Source organism: Sylvia atricapilla, chromosome 1 (assembly GCF_009819655.1).
Source record: "Sylvia atricapilla isolate bSylAtr1 chromosome 1, bSylAtr1.pri, whole genome shotgun sequence".
Taxonomy (NCBI): Eukaryota; Metazoa; Chordata; class Aves; order Passeriformes; family Sylviidae; genus Sylvia; species Sylvia atricapilla.
The window spans coordinates 81,249,175-81,273,363 of record NC_089140.1 but is presented as its reverse complement, the minus strand read 5'-3'; the positions used below and the strand labels follow the sequence as shown (position 1 = coordinate 81,273,363).

At 36.2% G+C, this 24,189-nt stretch overlaps 1 protein-coding gene across 2 annotated transcripts in view; it reads right to left on the bottom strand.

Annotated features, from left to right (window-relative positions):
• Positions 1–24,189, bottom strand: part of SEMA5A (semaphorin 5A) — a 311,419-nt gene that overhangs the window by 142,661 nt on the left and 144,569 nt on the right. The window lies entirely within an intron of this gene.

Genomic DNA, 24,189 nt, shown 5'->3' with positions numbered 1-24,189 from the left:
TTCAGAGCATTTGTGTTTCAACAAGCCCAAGAATGAACATTTTTTACTTCCAGAAAAAAAAAACACGACTTATGAAAATTAACGGAATTACTTCCCTCCCTCCATCCTAAACCTTTCTGTTTACAGCATTTGCTTTTAAAATGTGAAATGACCATAGAGTAGAGGGGAATATATTGAAAATTTCTGGAAGAATCCACTTGTGATGACCATAGAATTTATAAGAAACTGTATCTAGCAGCATGAAAGAAATCCCATACTGAGGTAGATAAAAAAGCAGCAATGACCTAACTCTTTTGACTCAGTAATGCAAAAAGCAATTCACATCCATAACGGAGATCGTAGGACAACCAACAGAATTCCTAATCAATCCACTAGGACACACTGAACCTCCATGTCATATGGCACTTAATACAAGTGCTGAATATGTTATCTCTGAACAACACAAAAAATTTCAAATACCTGGAGAAATGTGAGAGTTAGGTACCAGGAGGAGGTCAGAGTAGAAAGAGAGTGAAATATAGGTACTTAAAAAGAAGGTTTGAGGGAAAGTTCTTGCCAAAACTGAACTGAGAAAAACATGCTAAGCACAAACAGAAGGAGTAAGATTGCATTAAATACAAAATGTTTATCAATAAATACATTTTCAGTGACAAAATACCAAGCTTTCAATTAATTTGGTCTAAGTCCACAGTAAAAGTAATTTGAAGGAGAAGGATGTGAAATATTAAAACATTACGTAGTATTTTCTGGACATCACAGTTAACAGCACATACAAGAACCCAAACAGAAGAAATTGCTACAACTAGACAGAAATGTAATTGCTTCCAAGTTAACCAAATGGTCAAATCTCTGGGGACGCCCTATTCATGGCAGTATCTGCTGAAAAGGAGTAATACTATGTGGACAAAAATAGATGCAGTAGTAACACCAGTAACAAAGCTAAGTCCCATCTTTGAAACCAAATGTACTTATAGTCCTATAGCCCTTAGTTCCCCTGCTAGAATAGCTAATAATAGAGGAGGCTGTAAATGAAATAGAGTACAAAGGCACCTGAAGAGAGCTGAGTAGTTCAATCTGTTGTACTTTGGTCCCGAAGGCTCCCACATAGTTCAGTAATGCAGGCAAACATTTCTATACAGAGCTTGCTTTCTTTTTGCCTTCTAATCTTCAGGAAATTCAGGAGAGTTTCCCACAAAATGGAAATTTAGATATGCAACACAGTCTATTGCTTCTATACAGGAGGAGGACAGGTAGAAAGCTCTTTAAGATAAATGTCATTACAATGTGGGGAAAAAAATGAGAAAAACATGTCCTGAATCTTCATCACACAAAGACAAACAAAATGCCCCAACAGAATAACAAAAATTTGGGTTTTGCCATTAGAAGATTATGATTTGAAAAGTGTAATTCTGAAAGACCAGATGGACACATATGGATTGTATTATTCTAGAAAACAAGTGCAAAACCATGCTTACAGATATTACTGTTATTCACTTCTTCCCTTAAATTAACATATTCTCCTGCTTAATACTGATTGATGACATTTCCATGAAGTTCAGAGGAGTGCAGATACGACATGCAAACCATTTTGGATATATTTGATTCACTATGAAGACATACAGAGCTAAGGTTTATCCTGACAGAATTTTTTTTCTATTTTTCCTAACAAGAACCTTCAATTTTCACATTCAAAATACAACCTACAGCATTCAGTGTACAGATTTTAATTAATATTATAATTCTACTTAAGCTGGCAAACAAAGTTCATTGAACCAAATTATAGACACTCAGGTTTGTTCACTCTGGGGAAAGAGTAAACAAGGATTTGAAAGTCAGTGTCAGAGAAAATAAGGACAGGTCATTCACAGCTACTACTGCACATTTCTACAAAGAACACAGCTGCATAGGTTAAGGAGGAGGGTTTAAGGCGGCACACCAATCTGTTTCTGATAGCAAGATGGCAATATTTACAATAACATGACTTTTATAAATTCTATGGTCGATATTGTCCTTCAAGAACCTCCATAAATTTAATGCCTTGACTTAATGTGCTCCTAATTTCCCAATCTCCTTCATAAATACATTCTCTTATACATAATTAAACCTTAATTACGTAAAGTAGTGAGATTTTTAATGCTGCAAAAGTCAATGTGAGCAACTCTAAAGACTGCATTTGAAAGATACAACTTGAACTTAACCCAGTGTACTCTGATGAGGCTGTCACAGTTCACTTTTGAACACATTGTTTTCTTTGGTTAAAAAATATGCATGAACCACAAAGCTCAATACAGATTTGACATAAAATCAAACTGAACAAAGTCAAGGCTTTGGTGCACACTTAACTCTAAGTTTGAACTCAAGTTTCAAACTGATGGCAGGCAGCTTTTTGAAAAACCTCAATTGTAAATAACTGTATAAGTGTTTCTTTACAAACATTGATGTTTGTAAAGAACTTCAAAACTTCAGATGAAATCTCTTCTAGAATTTTCAAGGGGTAGTAGGAGGAGAGAAATTCCAGCCAGTGAAGGAAAAAACTTCCTACTCGAGAATATGTAATGAAAATATTATCTTCAAAATTAAGAAAAAAGTGCATTCAACACCCATATATGTTAAGTTAAAAAATACATTCTTGAAATTAATAATAGTCTTTGGAACAACAGAGATATTTTAGTAGCTTCTCTGTATGAAGAGTAAGAGTCTCGTTTGGAAGTTAAACTATTGTATCTTCAGAAACTTGAACTAAATAACTGCAAAGAAATTAACTCCAACAAAAACTGAAAAACAATCTCTAATTTAAACTGATTTATCCAAATACCTTTGAAGAACACTAAAAGAGAAACATGGAAAGTGTAGAAACAGTAAATAAAGTTCACAGAAGTAAGTGTCAAGGGATTCTCTTACATGCCCAACATGCAGCAACAAAGGAAGTCCCCAGGCAAGACATCTGGAGGTACCTTCCAACCTAAATTATCACATATTTATTTCCAGAAAAATTACAAAATATAACAGGAAAAAAAAATCAGAGCCCTACATGCTTAACTTTAATGTGGCCCCTTTCTATAATTCTAACTTTAATTAGTAAGCATAGACAGGAAATTTAAAATTTGAACACATTCAATAAAGGACTGGCCAATTAGAGTGATTTAAGTGAGAGACGTATTAGTTTTATTGACGGGGCAACAAGAAAAGTGTGTCTTTCACCTACAGTGAAAGCTGCACACATAACTGAGTACAATCAGACCTCCTGGGAGAACTATGTTCCTGTAGTTACACAAATATTCAAAACATATACAGGTGGACAGGTATGCATTCATACATATATACACACACATATATATATGAACTTTGAAATGTAGAAACAGAATGTACTATTACATTTCATAGAAAAAGAAGTTAATTTGTCAAGAACCAAGAAATGAACAGAACAGTATTCCAGACAGATGGTCCAGCACTTCTTAGGCAGATGGCTCTACTAATTAGATACTGGCAAAAATAACATAAAAGAAGATGGTTTAATTACACAATGCCAAAAACTAACAACTACATGATATTTCCCTTTTTTTTTTTTTTTTTTCTTTTTCCACTATCTGCTTGCTTTCATTTCTTGTATCATGTATTTAAACAATACTCTGGGGACGTGGGGTATAATGGCAATAACCATAATAATATATGTCAACAAACGTGAGCAATATTGCCTTACTGTTCACATCAAGTCCAGCAATGGAATGGCTTCAAAATGTTTTGACTTGTTTGGCAAGGGTGTCTTACAGCCTGCCTAATTAGCTCTGTATGTTGGATTCCAAAGGCTGAATTTAAAGAGGCAATAAAGAAAGTGTCTGGATCGTAAACCCAAAGAAAGAACTCAGCCATGGAGCAGTACACCAGCAAGACATTAGCAGCAAATTAGCAGCCGCAGAGTTAGCAGTGGTTTTGATGGTTACCAGAAGTTTTAAGGCATGCTTTGGTGTAATGATATCCTTGCTTCCAGCAAATATGTAAAGCCACTTAAGGAAGATTTATACCTGTCTCTACTTCACAGGAACCATTTTCCTTGTTTTCCACAGAGTCATGACCTTGCATCATCCTTGCAGCCATTACTGCTGGAGCTGCCTATCCTGCCAATAGGCTCCTGACAAATATCTTTGGAAATTATCATTCTCTAAATGAAAACCGAAATTATTAAAAAAGGACTTCTTTTTAATATAGCTTCCCCTTCTGGCTCACAAGAAAGGAGGAAAAGCTGGTTTCTGAGGATTTAAGGCATCCTGGTTAGGCTTTCACATGAAGTGACAGGCCAGCAGCTCATACAAGAAGTCCAGCACCATACTGACAACTTCACTAATTGGCTACAGTCTCTGCATTATTTTGCCTCCAAGTTTTTTTGCCACATGTAACAGCCAATTTTCCTGGGAATAACATCATGTGTGTTTTCATTTATTCAGAACCAGCTTTTACTGTTCATCCACAGTTAAAAAATTACAGTTTCTTATAAAGTAAGCACTGTGAAATAGATGGAAATAAACATAAAATCATGCTTGAATTTTCCAGGCTTTGGAGTTTGGTTGGAAGTGAGATCCCCTGATAGATATATAATTCTGTACTTAAACCAAGTAATATCTGAAGCTTTATATGGCTTCAAGCAGCTGATGTCAACTTAATTTTATTCCAAATATACTAGCCTGAAGTATATAAAAAAGTAGAAGTACATACCCTGCCAATTCATGAAGCAGCCAAAGTTTTAATAATCTAATTTACTGATTATGCAAATAAACAGTTGTTGAAAATTGTCAGAGATAATATGATAAAAGAAAAAAATTAACCATATTAGAGAAGAACTCAGAGTTCCTAAGACTTTCACAAACCCTCAGTGGTGGGCCACTCCACTGACTTGACTGACACAGGACTCTGCCCAAGACGGAGCATTCTCAAATGCCAGCTACTCGTTGTCTTCTGCAAGGATTTCTAAATGTCACAAAATACCCACTTGCTTTACACTTAACAGACACAGTTTTAGAGAGGAAAATGAAGTTCCAAACCTAGAAGCTAGCAATTCAAAACTTGAGTATGTTTGGAACTAGGATTTTCAATCCTGCTCCCAGAGAGTTACTAAGAAACCCAAAACTGTTGCACTGTGACTTTCAAAGTTTTTATTGCTCCAATCTGGCATTTTGAGGCTTTTACAGTTTTTATGGACATTTAAAAATTGAATGCAGAATTGTGCTGAAGGGGTAAAAAAACAAAATGTTCTTGCACTACCAAACTTGGCAGCCATTCAGCAGGTAGGAATGAGATTTCACAACACATCTTTAATGCACATTCTGAAATTATACTACATATAGTAAATTTAATGTTTTGAATAAATTACATATGAATCCTTTAAAATTTAACATCTGTGTTACCACATTGAGTTTTGAAGTTTCTTGGGTTTTTTTTTTTTGCAAATAAGATTGATTTTAGTAGGCTCCAAGACCTTTTGAAAGCAACATTTTGATTTATGTAATTTTTCTTACAAATAGTGTTTTAAACTTTTAGGACCTGATATGTCAGGATTCTCTTTATTCCAATGAAATAAAAGGAATTTCAATATAATTTCATACTTCTCAAGCCCCTAAGGTTAACAACAAAGTAAGTGGTGAGAAGAGTCCTCTGGCACTGGAGTGCCACAAAATGTTAGTTTGGACCTTGAACACAGGCAAGCAGAAATTTGGTTGTTTTTTTTTTTTCCTGTACACCTGCTCATTCCTAATAAGTTGCATGGAAATTGAAAGGAAGAGACAGCATTGGAATGCGGGCAATCCTTCCCAAAGCTCACTTGCTGACCAAGACAGCCATGCTGATGTGGGGTGCCCAACAATCATCCCCCCTCAGCTTCCAGCCACGGGCAGCCAAGGAGGCCACCTCAGACTTCTCTGTGCAAATCAAAAACCTTCCTGAAATAATTTCTGAGAGACACGGCCAACATACTGTATCTTTCCCCTGGGATGTCAAAGACAGCTGCATTACAGCTTCCAGGTATGAGCCAAAAAACCCGCAGATGAACCTGAAAGATACACTGGAGGATGAAATTTGTAACACCTTCTAAGTCATACTGAATAACTGAGACTACAAAAGAAATGTATTTCTGCATGTTTGCATATAATTTTTTACATAATGTCACATTAGGAAGAGAAGAACAATTTCATCAAAATTTCTATTTGGTTTTTTTTACTTGTTTATTTAAACAGCTTTGTCATTAGGCTTTAGGGATGGCAGGCTTCATTGTGTCAACAGCAATACCCATCTGCAGCTCTAGAGTAAATACCATGCTTTACAATAAGTGTTATTTACAATAATAAAAATATTTTTAAAGTTAACCTAAAAATGGTATCTTACAAGACAGCAAAGAGACAAAATCTGTTGAAGGAACTTTAAAATATGGTTTTTTTTCCATTAAATATGCAAACAAATCAGATAAGAAGATTTTAGCTAGATGAAAGCACACAGGAAGTAGAATGGTAACAATTAAAAAAAATGTATGAACCACCAACTCATGCAGCTTGTCCAGTGAAAAGATAGTGAAAAAATATGTTTCAACAGCAAGGAGACACATATTCTACATCCTTTTACTTAGGTTAATTGCCCAGAAAAGTGATTATGAAAATCAAGTTTGAGTTTTCATCTTTCCACTCAAGGATAGCACATAAATATATAGGACATCTAGAAACTAGACTGGGCAAAATTGAACATAGCAAGAAAAAAAAAACATAAAAAAAAATCCAAAGAGTTGGCAACACAGTTCATGACAGTACAATTGACAGTTCACAAAAGGAAAGATGGAATAACCACATTTCAGTTTTTGTTATGTTTACTTTAAAATAATTTGCTTTAATTTGAAAAATGCTAAAATAACATGAGAAACAAAATAGCAAGAACATGGAGAAGAATAAAAAGTAGAGAGGCACATAAGCAAGTGTCATCAACTTATAGATAATATCATGAGCTGTGGAGTTGGACAAAAAAAAACCCAGCAGGCTAAGAAAAATTCTCATTAGACATAAAATGCAAAAGATGCTTATTAAAACCAGAAATCTTGAACCTATAGCTAATAGGAAAACCACTGGAGTGTAGCTGCACTGCTAAATTATACAGAAATCAAGGGTGAGAAAGACAAACAGGAGCCTCAGGACTAAAGAGGGTGTCTGCACAGAATATGAAAATGTCTCCACATGAACATCATATAAGCCAACCACAACAGGAGGAGCAGTGGGAACCAGGGGGCCATTAATCCAACTCTTAAGTGACAACTTCATCATGAAGATGTGAGATAACAGTGATGTTATGAAAAAGCTTGAATGTAAAGTGCTCTTCTCTCTTGTTTTGACACAACTGAACAGCCTGGAGCAATGTCAATGGCACACAGAACTTTGCACCTCTAGGTTATATGTCGAACATCATTCAAGTTATTAATTAGTGGAGGTCAGTGACATCTAGCAACTTCATAGCAGCAGCATTAAATGGGTGGGTGATTTCTATCCAATTTCTAAAAGTCAAAGATTCAGATCTAAATTGGCCACTTTTGCAAGGACAATAGAACAGCTGCTTAAAGGGAAAACACACCCTTGTAACATATAAAGGTGTTTATCTCATTCAGCATTGACAAGGAATCTTAGGAAAGCAGTCACTGAAATAATCACCATATCTTAATAATTTATCTGCAACTTTTCCCTCTTATTTCCCTCCCTGCTTACCTTGTAGACTCATAGCAAACTATTCAACTTTCAGATTCAGATCCCTTTAAGTGCTGAGAAAAGTATCTCCAAAATTTCAGTGACATACAGAAATTTTCATAAATATCTCACACAGGGAGGCCAACCAAAAATTTTATTTCTGAAACAGCTGTGTAATATTCTTCTGCTCCTACAGCCTCTTTTCCATATTTCTTGATTTAGAAACTCTTTGACTGCTACATTAGAAGAACGATATTGTACTTTGGTATTTTTCTTCCAATGTCGCTGAAAGCTCAGTGAAGGTAACTATAAAAACATGGTAAATAAAACTCATTCATCAGAATGCCCAGTGCAACAGGTAATAAGGCACTTCTATGCAGCCTCGGGGCTCTCATTTCCTTTTGCAGATATCATCAGCTTTCCCCTTTCAAATTACACCCCATTAACAATTTGTCCCCTGATGGGTATGTTATTGCTCTTAGCTCTTTAACAGTGGTTTATATTGGAAGCTGGTTTAAAATTATAAACAAGAAACAAGAAAGTTACAAAATCTATTACTAGAAATTATTTCTTAAAAATTCTCCTGTGCTTTTTCTGCTGAAAATCTTTTGAAGTCTGTGCTACAAATCCCAGAGCATTTACTAGAGCAAAGTACTCCAAAATCAAAGCAAGTTTTGTCTAAGAAGAACAGAAAAAAGGCGATAAATTGTAAACATTCTCAATATCCACTACCGAAAAGGGGCAGCTACATGGTAGTTTAGAATAGGAAACCTCCTTAGCATAGGTCTGAAACATTGAAGAACTTAGAAATTAGACCAAAGTCCCCTCATTTTAGTTTTTAATGTGAATTGTGAAATGGGTTTGCAACTGAGATCAGGCTATTCTGAGAGCACCTCTACAAGACTTCAAAGTAAAAAAAAAAAAAAAATCCAAAAAACCAATTAGTTTTATATTTTAAGTGCAAAGTATATAAAAATGAATATATTTCAGTATTCTTAAAATAAAGGATAATCTTTATTTTTTTGCTAAAAAAACCCAGGCAAAACCAACTGACCAACCAAAAAAACAACAATCAAAATAAAAAATTTAAACAAAAATGATTTTAAAAAACCCAAACAAATGACAATCCCCCCAAGAGGGGGAAAAAAAAAATCAAAATCAAAAAAGAAAACAACAAAAGCACACACACACACACACACACACACACACAAAAGGCAACCAAAATAAAACAACAACATTGCTTGCTCTCTATAGCAAAATGAAGCCTCAGTAGAGACATCCTTTTGGCTTGATGTTAACCTTGACTGAAAACCTACATAACCCTTTCTTCAAGTGCAATAGAAATTTCACATAAGCATCATAAGACTAGGATTAAGACTGGATAAAAACAATGCATTTTTTTTCCTACCTATGTTCCTAGAATAGCACAATTTTTTCCTACATTCATCCAAACTATCAGTATTTGTTAAATGTGGTGATTTGAATTTGGATATTTTCAGTATTAATCTTAATCTGTCAGTTTCTGGAAAAAGCAGAGGGAAGACAGGACAGAAATTGGAATGTGTGTACATTTAGAAAGTATGCCAGAATGTAGGCAGCTTGGCTGGCTGCCAGACGCCCACCCAGCTTCTTTCTCAAGAATTCATTTTATTGACAATTAAGAATAGAGTCTGATGGTCAGAAACAGACATAGCTAAAACACTTTCCCACCACAACCATTAGCAGCTTTTCCCAGGAACAAATTCATCCCTTCACTCTGCATTCATCCCTTTACTTCCTCCTTCTCACCAGCAGCACAGGGGTTTAGGGAATGGGGAACCATAATCTGCCACTCTACCCTCCACACAATTTTACCTACTCCATACAATATTCATAGTTAGAGAGTCTTTTTGCTAAGCCAAATTGATTTCAAAAGCTGCAGTTCTGTTAGAAAACACTTCCCATTAATTCCACAAAATCTATACTACAGTGAGACGTGGCAAATAAATTTCAGTGTGAGTTGTGTGCAAGCATGGACCATCCACCAAATTTGTCCCAATAAATGCAGAGAAGAAACAGAACACCCTAAAAATTTGAATGTTATATCATTCTATATTGAAACTATTACGTGGTTGTGTGCATTACAGAAATACATTACATACATGTATATATAAAAATAAGGTAATTTTAAAATTAAATTATTATATATATGTTTGCCCATTTTCGCCTCCATTTTGCACTTTTTGGTAATGCTGCTGTCTTCCAATCACCTCAGATCTAATGTGAATATCTTCATTCACGATGCTCTCAATTTGTCAGAAATCAGCTTGAGGGGAAAAAAATGTTCTCACAGACACTTTAGCTCTTAAAAGTATTGATTCTGATGGACACTTCATCCCTTCTTTCAGCTTTAATCACTCTTCTAAAAATATATGCCTATTCTATTCTTATATAACAGATTGAATCAGAGTGAAAATTAAAAACATCTATTAACACACATCATATTTTTATGACTAATCAATACACCTTTAGTAAAATAATCTACTTCTTACTCTTCTTGGTACTTCCCAACTTTCTGAAACCTCCACCCTTCAGACTGAAATCTTCCTCTGCTAGAGAGGGAAATACAAGTAAAGTAAGTTTTTTTGTAAAAATAAGAGTACAGAAAAATGAAATCTTTCAGTTGTTTTATTTGCAAAAAAATTCTGTCCCTTTATTCCACATGCGCAATCAAAAAGTGGTTGGGGTGAAAATAAGACAACATAGTAGGCAGTTTTATGAGAAGTTGTATTCTGTGCATAACTGGAAAAAACTTCCGATTTTACAAAGTCATTAGGGTAGCACAACAGAATTAAAATTTTGAATGTACGTGAGATGGATCTTGCATTTTTTTTGCTCCTTTTTCTGGGACAATTAAATGACATCTCAATAACTTTGTAGAGATGGCTGATGTCCTCAGGCAAGAAAACTCAATTGTTCAAAATAAACTCTTCTGCACATTAAAAAAAACTGCCCTTGGCAAGAATATTACACATTGTCCAAAAGATAAACTGCTAGAACTAGTAACAACAGTAACAGTAAAACCAGTAATAGCAATATTGAAGCACATGAGTAAATGACACAAGAAAAAAGGTGTACCACAAAATGAGATGGCTGTATGCCTCATTTTAGAGCACCAACTGCCTCCCTTACAGCTGGAACTAAATACAGCTCCATTAACAGAATGTGAAAGCACCTAAACTAAAAGTAATGCAAAATAAAAGCTATCATACCAGTATGGAAAAAAAGGAAGAGCGAGAGGAAGACATAAGGCTTTCTTTGCTGGTTTTCATCCTCTCTTACTCCACTGTCATAAATCCACTACTAACAAAGGTGCTGTATTGGATTAATGGCAGTTAGGAATTAATATTTAACTCATACACTAAATTCCTTCCTTGCACACATACCTGTGAACTCCTTTATAGTGGAACTAACTCACCAAATTTGTAAACTAAATTAGCACATTTTTCCCTAGCCAATCCATAACCCCCCAAAGTCTTCCTAATATTCACAGGAGCAACTTCTAGTATACAGTAATTGCAGCACAGAAAGCCACAAACTTATCTCAATAAATGGAGTAATGCATTTGCAATAGAAGTTTCTAATCTCAATCTAAATTAAATACAAAATCATGTTTAATGTTGTGCTAGCTAAAAGTTGTTTTCTAACACACATTATTTTTCTAATATAGATGTAGCTTGTCATGCCTTACTGTCAAAAGGATGCCAATTTTCCAAATGTGATAAGCCAAGCAAGAATCTCAATCATCTGGCACTTGTTCTTGATTTAATCAAGAGAGATTGTTATCTTAAAAATCCTGGATGGGGGACTGGTTAATGCAGATATGATGCAAGGGAGAGAACAGATAACAATTCTGATTTGGTAACAGCCTGTACATACTTAAAATGCATGCCTGGAAATCCTTCCCACTGCTGCCACCACAATAACATCTTTTATCAAAGTTTTGTCTATTTTAGGAGGTCAGTTCTCCACAAATGCTAATCTGATTCAATTCTAAACTGCAACATGCACTTGTATAAATCAAAACACCACAGAGCAAACCAAAAATGTCAACAGGTTGGCTTATTTCTGCACTCAAGAGGCAAATGTATTTTGCAGCACAGAGAGTACAGAGGGAATTTCTTTTGTGTCTTAGCAAAAGAAGCTAACACAATTTTAAATTTCTTTTCTCACATTGCAGGTTTCATACATGGTCATCAGCCCAAACACCGTAAGTGGAAGATGAAGAGAGGGCACTGGATGAACAGAGAGCACTGGCTAATATATTTGGTGGTCACACAGAGTAAATATGCTGTACTTGGGCAGAGTACCTCATTACCACACATGAGTATGTGCCCTAGTGAGCAGACAGAACAAGCATCCCTCGGTCTTTTCTGAGATAATTATATGCTGCAGTTGGGTTCACTCTAAACACTTACAAAGGGAGAGCACTGAACTGCTGAAGAACTAAATAAAGATATATAGGAGTCTGTGGAGATGACTTCCAGGAACACTCCAGAACAGTATTAAGCCCAAGAAAGATCATCCAGTGATATCATAGCAGGTGAGTGAGCAGGAGAGGAAAATGATCTCATGTTGGTTTCTCTCTACCTAAACCAATGTATGGGAGCAAAGACACCAACAAAATGAAGTTAGGTAGAGATTTGATCATCGTGTGTTTTGTAAAAGAAGCTGAGACGTGTTCCAAGGCATCCGCAGCCCATGCTACCCATCATCTTCAAAGTTATTTATGGAAAGAAAATAAAGATAGAAACAGAAAGATAAAATGGAAAATCTGTCTCCAGTGGCTTGCTAGGAAGAGACTTGGGTACATAGATGGGCATGCCCTCCAGAGCAAAAGGTAGTTTTCCCAAAGACATGTTGTAAGGAGTGCTATGAGACCAAAGAGTACAGCAGGAGTGGCAGACTTCAGCTACCCTCATAAAATATGGACAGGCAAAGCACTACAGCCTGACAGCAAGAGTAAATTTCTAGACACAAAAGGTTTTCATGAAGCAAATTAACATAAGGCTGAAGAGTGAAAAAGCAGTTCTTGACTTTGTTCTCAGTAGCATGCAGGAATAGCACTGTAACAGCAATCAGTATGTACTTGGATACAGACCAGGTTTGCTTCATGAAAAGGAACTTCAGGATGAAGCAGCAGGATAAGAAAGAGCTCAGTCAGGCAGCTGAGAGTTAATATTTTTTTCCTGGCAGCATTTAAGGAGACACATAAACACTACCTTGCAAAAAGGAAAAAAATAACAATAATCTGAGGCAAAGTGCAACTTGGAACAGATTAACAGCAGGACAGAAGTAGGAAAAAAGGAAGTAAGCATCTTTCAAAAACCTAAAGCAGTGTCAAAATGAAGAAAACAAAGCACTGAAGAATAATTTACAAAAGTCATAAATATTATGAGTTAGTCCTTCAAACACTTTAAAATCAGGAATCTTGACTCTTCAAAGAAGCAATAAAAGGCCAAAGAAGTAATTAAGATAAAGCCACACCAAAAAAACCCACCATATTTCTCCCCCTGCCCAAGTTCATCATGGCAGAGCTCAAGGAAGTTGTCATCCCAGAATACACAGGGGTGCTGATAAAAAACTCTCATCTCAAACCACAGTGTTGTTACAAGAGGTTATAGAATACAGACAAAATGAAAAGCAACACATTTTCAGCATGGTGAGTTGTTCAAGAATATTTAAAGTAATTCAGAGAGGAAAGTGCTGAACTATTAAACAGTGCATGACCTTGAGCTTACAACTGCTGTGGTACTTGAGGTCTGCAAAACAGTAAATACATATTTCTAAAATGGGCTCCAGGAAGATCCAAGAAACCATCAGTGCTGATGTCTGTATCAAGCAAATTATCAAAACCTGTATCATAAATAATAAAGAGTGAACAAAGATGCAAGGGCTGGTGGGTGAATTCAACCCTCCTGACTGCTGAGTGTAAACTGTCCAGAGCAGTTTCTCTGAGCCTACTGGCAAAGCCTGTTGAAGCAAAGCATTACTAAATGCAGAGGAAGATCAGAGTTAGGAGACATCTAAACTGAATACAACTAAACTAACCATACCATGGGACCAGATCAACATCTAAGTGTACTCAACGAGTGGACTGAAGACACTGCAAAATCATTCTCTAGCAAGTTTTCAAGGAAACAACCAGCATGGATTTGACAAGGAAAACTCACACCTTACCAACATGATTGCCTCCTTTAAGAACAGTGTCCACTGTTTAACCTTACCTTTAGGAATATCTTTGCCAGTGTTTCCTGTAGTATCCTCAGAGCCCAGCCACTGAGATACTGACTGGATTAACAGATGACAACAAAAGTGAAAAGCTGTTTGAATCACAAGGCTTGAAGTGTTGCATTCAGTAGCACAGAGTCCAACTGGTCACCAGTGATCAATCAGGTGAAGACTGATATTTGGGCCAATATCATTTAATGGCTTTATTAATAACCCAGGCAATGGGACACAGTACACTCTCAGGAGCTTCACAAATTACAGAATAGTCAGAGAATATGGGAGATCAAAATGCTGGAGAGCTCAAATGCTCTGTTTTATTTCAGAGGCACCTCAACAGGCCACGGAACTATACTGACAAAAGCCATATTAAGCACAATAAAGGCCAAGTCCTGCATCTAGAATGGAATAAAATCCTAAGAAAATTACTAGAAAAATAGATATGGATATGGACAAAGTACGATCACAGGAAATCTAGAAGATGCATCCTATTTGGATTTGCAATATGTATTGGACAAGTTCTCTTACCAAAAGACCTTTAAGAACTTCTTTGAGAAAATCAGGGCACAAGAGAAGGTTCTTCACTGGACAAAGAGGTTAAAAAGTAAGTGAGTAGGTATATGGTCAGTTTTCAGGGGGAGGACGCGAGTAGTTGAGATACACAGTAATTAACAGCAGAAGACATAAATGCAAAACATATCCCTAGGTGATGCAGAAAAGGGAATGAACAGTTATGTGACAATACTTGCTAAAGACACCAAGTTATTGAGATTAGTGAAGAACTGATTACATACAGTTCCAGGAAACCTTTATAAATCTAAATGGTTAGTTATCTATATTGAATTTAATTTGCAGTTTTAATAAGACACCAGGAAAGAACACCTTTCATAGATAAATTATTTATTTTCATGTATTAATTGATGAGCTCTGAACTAAACATTACTATTCAGAAACAGGATTTTGAGTTACATTAACAAAAAAAAAATAAGAATTACAAAATAAGAAGTACAAAACACTAGAGAACATCCTTGTACCATGGAACCAATCCATTTACCCCCTTCTTTTGAACAGTTTTTGCACTTCAGTCTCAACTCATAATTTCAAATTTGAAAGTAAAACTAGGAAAGATGCATAGAAAGGGGACAAAAGACCTCCAGCTTTTTGTGTTTTCTTTATAGAGTAGGATTAAATAGACTGATTCCTTAGGCTAAGAAAAAAGGCATCTGAGGAGAGAGATAACAGACAGTTATACAGCCATAGAAAGGTGCACAGAGAATATTGTTCACTGATTTTAAACAGCAAATTTAAAGCGTATTCACTGTTTTTTGAATTAAAAAGAATATTTAAGGATTTAAACCCCAGAAGTTCTTAATTCCCATGATGAGCTGAAGAACTCTCTTCCATACTGCAACGAAGATATTAAAAATGAGTTAAATGTCACAGGGTGAAATTGATATGAAAATATCCCTCAGGGAAGTGAGGTCTTGATTAAATCTGCCCTGCTGGCAATACATTATTCTATTTTGTGCTACAAAACCTAATCAAACAGAGAAAATTGCTTAATTATTATTAAAATTTCTGTTACTGAATAGTGTGATTTTGTTCCTGTGGTTACCCCACTTTGCAAATCCCCTGTGACAGCTGACTGGATAAAAACCCATCCAGGACCCTACCTTCACCTCAGGAAGCTCCTGGATTCCAAAGGCTAAGAAAATTTTCAAAGGAACTATCATTATAAGTTTAAGCATTTTGCAGGCACCTGCTGCAGGCTGGAGACAAGACAGTACAGCAGGTATGGTCTGACCCAGTAGAGGAATTGATGCAACCTTCTAATTTTAACTCCAAATAGACAGACATCACCCACTATTTATCTTAATTTACTTCAAATTAGCAATAAATGTCCATAAAAAATATATATTCTGATGCTCTTTAAAAAGAATTTCAGTAAAAATGAAAGAAATCAAGCATCATTTATAATTAATATCACTAACGTTATTCTTCATAGCAAGAGAAATTATATTAAATGTTTATAAAATGTGGGCCAAGTCTGGGGTTTTTTTCAAAGTAAAATAATAAAATCAAGAATCAAAATTTTATCTTAAGCCTACTCTACACCCAAAATGTGTTTTGTTTTTGTTATAGCATCCAGGTTCAAGCAGTGCACACTGCCTTTTCCTCACTCATACGTTATTTATTTTACACTAAAAGCACTTTCCCAGTGACTTACAATCTGTTCTGTTCAAGGCAGGTTGCAAGTCAGCACTCATAATCTTGTCACCTGAATCTGAGTATGTATTTCTACCTAGGTTACCTCCTTTTCTGAATATTTCTTGCAATAGAAATTTCCCTTGTACAAGATTTTGCATGTTCTGCACATATCCTTTTCCAAATTGTTTTCTCTGATTCAAAGCAGAGGGAAGAATGTCCTGAGTTCCGTGTCCTGTCTGATAAATGAACGCCCTGTTTTCCTGTTGCCTGGCTACGCTCTGTGTCCATGATGGTGCCAGTGCAACAAACACATTCTTGATATCAACACTGGCCTTTTTTAGTTTGCCACTCCTGCTAAGAGAAGTCAGGGAAATGTTATAGACTTCTACTGCTGACATTTAGATCTGCTTGGAACAGATTTTCGTTTGCAATCCAGAGAGGAAGAAAGGCCGAGGGTGAGATATGCTGGATGCTGCCCAGAAGGACAATAAGAAAAGATAGGAGCGAAAGAAGAGATTAGACTTTCCCATGGGTCTTGAGGGCCAGAGGTTCATGAAGTCTGGTCTTACTAGCAAAACCTGAGGTAACGGCAGCACTGAGTGCCTTGGTCTTTTCCATGTCATTTTTCACCCTGTGCTCATTCAGCAGTGGGACCATATTTTCCCCAGTCTCCATTTTGCTGCTGAGGTGCTTGTAGAATCCTTGTTGTGCTTAACAACCCAGATTTAATTCAAGGTCAGCCTTGGCTCTCCTAAGCCTATCCATGCAAGATCAGACAACTACTCCACACTTCTCTCGGGTCACCAGCCCCATCTTTCATCTTTTGTAGAATTAATTTTTATGTCTTTTGAGTTCAGTTAGGAGCAGTTTGCTCCTTTCATGGTCTTCCATGAATATCCATTTCTACTTCCTATTTTCAGTTGATTCATAGTAAAAATCCAGGTACACTACCTTCGTGGATTAACTCAGGACAGGGTTAATTTTTTGCAGTAGCTGGGAAGGGGCATGACTAGAACACTGAGGTTATTTGATACCACATCAGTCATAACTGGGGGCAGGGGACAGGGACTCTCTTCCAGGGAGAAGGGAACCCTCAGGGTCAAGAAAATGTGGTGAAGGGGGCCGTCTGGTATTGTGTATTTTGGGGGCATTTATTTCTGTGAATCAGTTCTTTCCTTATATCCTCTGTCATTACTATTGTTGTAACTGTTTGGTTTCTTATTTCATTGCTGTTTCCAGTAAAATGTTATTTCAAGCCATGGTCTTTGCCTTTTGTACCTCCAGTTCTCAACTTAATCCTGTCACAGTGGAAAGTGGGAGGAGAAAACTGGGAAGCAAGAGTGGCACATGGTTTGGGGAGTCTAGGTGGGGGCACTGAATTGGGAACTACCATTCCTAAACCATGACAGTGGCAGAGAAGGAAAAAAACCACTATTTCCAATTAGTAATGAAGGCTTTGGGTTTCAGTATTCACTTTCTGCTGCTCAAGTACTCTGGCACTCCAACGATTGCACTGAATCCACCTGCCTTCACTTCCATAGCACCAGTCTAGGAATCATATTGCTATGTTGTTTCTGTTTAAGCCTTTGCTGTGCCTTGTCCTCATCCCAGCTAATAAACAGGTTCACTGCCTCAAGGAACTAGCTATGAACCTGCCAAAAAGAAGCATCATTCTACCTGTAGCAGATACTTTATTTGTGTGAGATTGATCTCTAAGTCAGAACTTTCAATTTCTCAGAAGGAATAATGAAAGTAACATGCTACATTTTGAAGCACCCTCCAAATAAAAAAGGAAAGGATTTGTTTCTGAGATACATTTTGAAAACCAAAATGTAAGTTATTCTAGAAGGAAAAAATCAAAATACTTTACTCAAGAAATTTGAAAATATGCTGAGATTTTATGAAATAATCGCAGATTCGCTTACGTTGCTTAGCACAGCTCACTTAGATACAGAATCCACTTTTTTTCATCATCAAGATTCTAATCTAGCCTAAAAATTATCAGGCTGTAGTCTCCAGTTTCCTTTGAACCTTCATGAACTGTCTTTCAGTGATTTCTCACAGTCTTTCAATAGTCTCTTTTCTACTCTGAACATCCTGTGATCATCATGTTTAAAATAAACTCTAGAATTTGCAGAAAGCTTCTTTTCATCAATACAGAATCTATGCCAAGTGTATGTCCAAGCCCAAGACAAAAGAAGTGAAAAAACAGAGAAGAGCAAGTAATAACAAAAGTCATAGGCCTATTCCAGCTTAAAAATAAAGGAGATGATTACTGGAAAGTGTCCCTTATCAATCTCCAGTAAAGCAGGGAATGATTTATTCTTTTCATGGCCAAGCCCCAGAATGGAAACCTTTCTGAAAATATTGAAGATCTGCTAGTCTAATACCAGACAGACAATTGGGAAACTACAGACAGTTCAGAGTCAGCAACTACTATCAGACATATGGAAGAAAGGAGACATATAAATTAAGAGATCTCACAGGAATCCAGACAATTTACAAATTAGCTGGAGAAAAATAAACAAAAAAAATACTTACAGAAAAAAAATTAGGTTACAATTAGAATTGATGAATGAATAAATTCCTTTTTACTGTTTTAAGTCTTTACTTTGCCTTGTATGTTTAGGAATAGGGTTAAACTAGCATTTCATTTTGCTGTTTCTGAGTAGAATCACCCATCTTGTTAGTCTTTCACTCACAATAAAGATTACATAATACCAAACAGAGGTAGAATTTCGCATTGGTCCAAAGAGCAAACACCAGTCTTTGGTCATTGGGATTCCAGGAAGAAATGCTGTAACTGCCACTGAGGGAAAGCTGAGAGAGACTCTGAAGGAGACTGAGAGGTAAATCAGAATTTTGTCCTTTGCATATTACACTGGTTGGAACAAGTTTACTGGTTTTATAACATAGGCAGGTCTTTCCCATTTTCTTCTTTTAACAACATTATCCCAAATCACATTGTATGGCATTGTTAATGATATCAGGCCAACAAAATTTACCTAAAATTGGATAAATAACTACTTGCTGAAGTAAGTACCAAAAAACCCTACTGCATGGCTAAGTGTCTCAGTTGGAAAAACTATACTTGATGAGTTTTTTCCCATATGAATAAGTATATATGTAAATAAAAAATCCTGTCTTTCCTATTCTGCTCATCAGTAGTTCTGCACATCTGATAGTGATGCATTATTGAAATGCTCTGAGACTCACATGAGTACTGTTTTATACTGCAGCAGTTTCAGGCTTCCAGCTGAGGTCCCCAAGAAGCAATGACAATTTTGAAATATAGCCCAGTTATTAAAATTTAGTCACAAACTATGTAACATGGCATTTCAGTTTTGAATTTTTTATTTATTTCTTTTTCTAATTTTTTTAATGCTTTTGGCATCAGCCAAGTTACTATTTACTTTCCATTCAGGATCTTGTAATGCTGAAAGCCATGATGTAGATTTAAAGAGAGAAACATGCTGCTATGATCTAGCCAGCGTTTCTCACAAGATCACTCTGGGCTAGTTTATTATCAGACAAAAGTCTGCCAGGCAGATCCTTGAAATAAAAGTAGTAGGGCTTAAATGAGGTTAGTGTCAGTCAGAGCTCCACTCAAACTTCTAGGCACAGGAAAAAGACACGCACAGTTTCAAGTTCTGCCAATAAAAATGACAGAATAGCTTGCCAAGAACCAGCTGCAACTGGGTTTTTTAAGTATAAAACTATTTTCCTAGGTGTCTATCCAGCCTCTGTGCTAGGTGTCCAACATAAAATATTGAGGCACAGTGTAACTTCAGACAAAAAACAGCACCTCATCTGACGTCTAATATATGAAAATACAATTTGAACAGCCTGAAAGACACTGCTTAAACATTGCAGCATGGGAAGCAGATGGAAATCAATCCAAAAAATACAGGAGACCTGGTGGAAATTACAGGCTTATTTTGAAAATAAGTGTAAAATAAATGTAAGTAAGTGTAAATGAAGTGACTTTCCTAATTTATTTTTCTTTAGCACATTCAAAACCATGATTTGATCTTTCCACAGTTGTGTATTTATAAAACCTGTCATTAGCATAACCTGTTCATTAGCATAAAAGTTCATGCAGCTCCACGGAATACAACTCACATGATGAAAAGTGTCATCCATAGAACATTTCTTAATTTAACAGTGAGATTTGGGAAAGCTGAATAACAGCCCTGTGTCAATATCAGCACTACACTGCTAAACTACCCAGCATCATCAACCTCTCTGCTAAGAGGATCTTTTCCTCTGTTGTACCCAGAAGCTTTATTTAGAGTTGGGTTTACTCTCTGATTATTTTTTTTTATTTCCTTACCCCTCTTTTACATTCTTTGAGAATGTAAACCTCCAAGTTTAAATGCTGAAATTTCCAAGGGTAGTTTACCAACTTCAGTTTGAATGAAGATGTAGAGAGAATAGATTTATAAACTGGGAGACTAGATTTTCAATTGAAGCAACTCTGTTTGAGAAGAAACTAGCTATTTTAATACTTTTCACTCCAGCTGCATTCAGTGACATAGATTAGACAAAATGGCAGAGGCAAAAATGCCTTCAAGGAGATAAGATTTAAGAGGAAAAGTGATAGTATGGGTTTGGAACCTTATAAGCAAAGAAAAAAAAAATGCTATTTATTCTCCCCCAAGCTCTAAGCTGTCATAGCCTTTGGCCTTTTAGGCTGGGTGTGATCTTTACTAAAAGTACAGTAAAAGAGCAGCTGAAAGGCACAGGAGTTCTGCCATACTACTACTTCCCAAGAAGTCCCCATCCCTACTAGTTGCAGCTCAGAAATTCAAATTCTCTTCTTAAATTTGATTTTAAAAGAGTAAGTGTTCTTAAGAGGCTTGAGACTCTTCTGAGGTTTTTGTTTGATGGGTTTCTTTACCAGCATGTACATTTTACCTATTACTCATAAACAAATCACAGCTCTTTCCCCTTTCTCTTTTCAATAAACAGAAACAAAAAGACTTGTTTTAAAAAATATATTTACCTTTACTTTCTTTACCTTTTTCACCTTTACTTTTTTTACCTTTTAGGAAGATAAGTCAAAACAGGTGGTTTTATATGTTCTGGCTTAAGAGGCTGAGTTCATGTCTAGTAATAAGGTGTAAGTGAAAGGTTGGTTCCCCTCTCTATTCCCAGTTCTGCCCTTCAGTGCTCTCCTCAAGCCCAAAAAGTTCTTGCTTTACCCGCAAATTCCTGGCTCCTCCTCTGCGCCCCATCACATTTGCAGGGTAGTACAGCAAACTGCTTACATTACTAAAAATGGCCTAAGGACATTCATATTTTCTTTACAGACTAGAAAGGTAAGAGTGATGAGTGGGAGATGAAGGCAATGTTCAGCCACAAATGGAGCATATGTAGCAATGCTGACATGACCAATTAAACCAGATCATGTTGCCAATATGAGCAGCTTGGCCCCTTGGGCATCTGTCAGAGCAACACTACCATCACTCTCAACCCCATGAGGAGTTTTATTTCCTGATTCTTTGGAAAATATTTGGTGCTCTTTTAAAGAAATTTCCAAGACCTGAGGAAAATATGAGGCTCAGGCACTCAAAATTAGGAAAATAATGTCTGAAGGATGCAGCCTCAACAAAACAGAAAATAACTCAGTGTTTGGAGCACTGCTTGTTCGCTATCTAACAACAGATTTAGAATTTTGTCTATGAATCTGAAAATGCCAAATGATAAGTCAAACGAATCCAACATAAAGCTGTTCTTTATATGCCACTCTGGCAGCAGAATATCCAGACTTCTTGATCTTGCAGCTGTAAAGCCTCTTCTGACACAAACGTGAATTTTGCCCATGTCAGGATTACATGCTGAAACCTTCAGTGCATCATGAAAGAGTGAAGTTTGTGAAAAAGATCAGTACACTTTTTTATCCTGAAGTTAACCTTTCATACGTTGCAAGTTTTTTCAGTGAACAGTGGAAAAGGAGAGAAGGCAGTGGCATGTGGCAGCTCCTGAAAGGCTATCCAGCTGTTGAATAAAAAGTCTAACACTTGAGCACTATCATCATCATTCCTCTAATCTTTGCCATGCACACTGCCAGGCTATTATAGTTTTCAGATAGGAGAACAGAGAAATTGTCTCTGGACTATAATATCCAGGGAGCCATAAATTCCCCATTTATTAAAGTTAAAAAGGTATATGGGACATCACATTTTTTGATTCAAACCTTCGGAATTTAAACTTGAATCCAAGCTGTCTGAAGACTGTATCATAAAGACCTCATTATAAGAGGTGCAGCTGATAATTCAGCTTGATGTACCTGTATGCCATCTTTCCATTAAATAAATGGTCTAGAACCTGAGCAGGAAGATTTCATTAGCAGCCTTGAAACAATAATGGGTGCCCCTCTACAGCTTTCTTTCACACAAGGGAAGTTGAGTAAGTGAGAAGGACAGACTGATGGAAAAACACTAACAAATAAATCCACAGATTTCTGTGGAAAGCTTGCTCCTATTAGTATACACTGCAGGAAACTCATACTAATTTACAATTCTTGTTAGGGTTTGGACTCAGTGCTCTGTGAAATCTCCTTCTCAGTAATGGTTTTAACTTCACCACACTTTCAAACATTGGAAAGATCTTACTGCAATATAAGAAGGGAAACATTCAGCCCAGTTATAGGTAGACACCAGATATCATTAAATCAGTGAAAGAGGGTTTCTCTAATGAATTTTTCTGATTTTAAACGTTATAAATGTTTACTATTTGAATAGAAATAATAAGCCTTGAACCATACAAGGAAGAATGTTAGAAATAGATAAATATCACTATGTTGCTTCATTATTAAGTTTACATGTAAATCTGTAGAAGCCCTGCAAGATTACTTTCAGAATCTGATGTCATTTTTTTTAAAAAAAATAGGTTTCAAATGTCAAGTTTGTTTTTTTAATTAATAAATTTGAATCTAAATCAAGGCATATGTCTTGTATAGGAGTTTCGTATTTTCCCCCTCTAATTCTTTGTTTCCCCTACAAGCAAAAATAGCAAAGGGTCACAGATCTAATGCAGTTTCTGGTACATGCTGTATGGATTTCTGACATTATCACCTCATTGGTATAATCATTACTCTGATTAACTGTCATCTCCATACTCATTGTGCTTGCACTTCCTTCCACACGAAGACAAATCCTAAGGACACTATGCAGCTTCTCTTTAAATAGTGCCAATAAGGGGGTTTAAATTTGCATGTTGGGAAGCTGTACACAAAACAACATTTTATTTTCACAACTTGTCTTTAACATACCTAATCTGCTAAAAGACTACAGCTCACATTTGACTCAGTACTTTCATAGTAGTTTCTGGTCACCTACTTCTAATGCAAACTGTCTGTTGTCCTCTTCTTCAATATTTTTTAAAGCTTGTCTATTTTCTGATTAAAATACACTTGCTGCTCTGCTCTGCTCCATATTAGGACATCTGTTCACAAAAACATGGCTCTAAGTTTATAAAAAAAAAAATCTTATGACAGAGTCTCATCTAGAACCAGTACAGCAAGTAACATTATCATCTTCTCAGTATTACATTTTCCTTCATCTATTTAAGAGTTAAGCTTCTGAGACCTCTGTTTGTTTCCTAAGTCCAGAAAAAATGTCCTCTGTGCTTGATCGAAGTCCTGACTACAATCTCAGAATTTAAAATGGCAAAACTAGACCTAGATGAATAGTGCAGTCCTATAACACAAGAACACACAGAAGCCAAGAACTATTCTGCAGAGAAATTCAAGAAAAGAGGTTGTTGCACATTTCTTGGTTTTTAAGTAATAGTAATTATTATTATCATCATCATCACCATTACCTTTATCATTACTGAGTTTGTGAAATTGAGAAAGCAATATTGTTAACATTCCTTGTATAAGATTACACTAAAATTGTCTGTGATCAAAAACGCCTGTACTAGCAAGAGTGATAAGCAATCCAAAAATGCCATTAGAGGATTCATACTTTACACCTGGAAAAAGTAAGAACTTACAATAGAC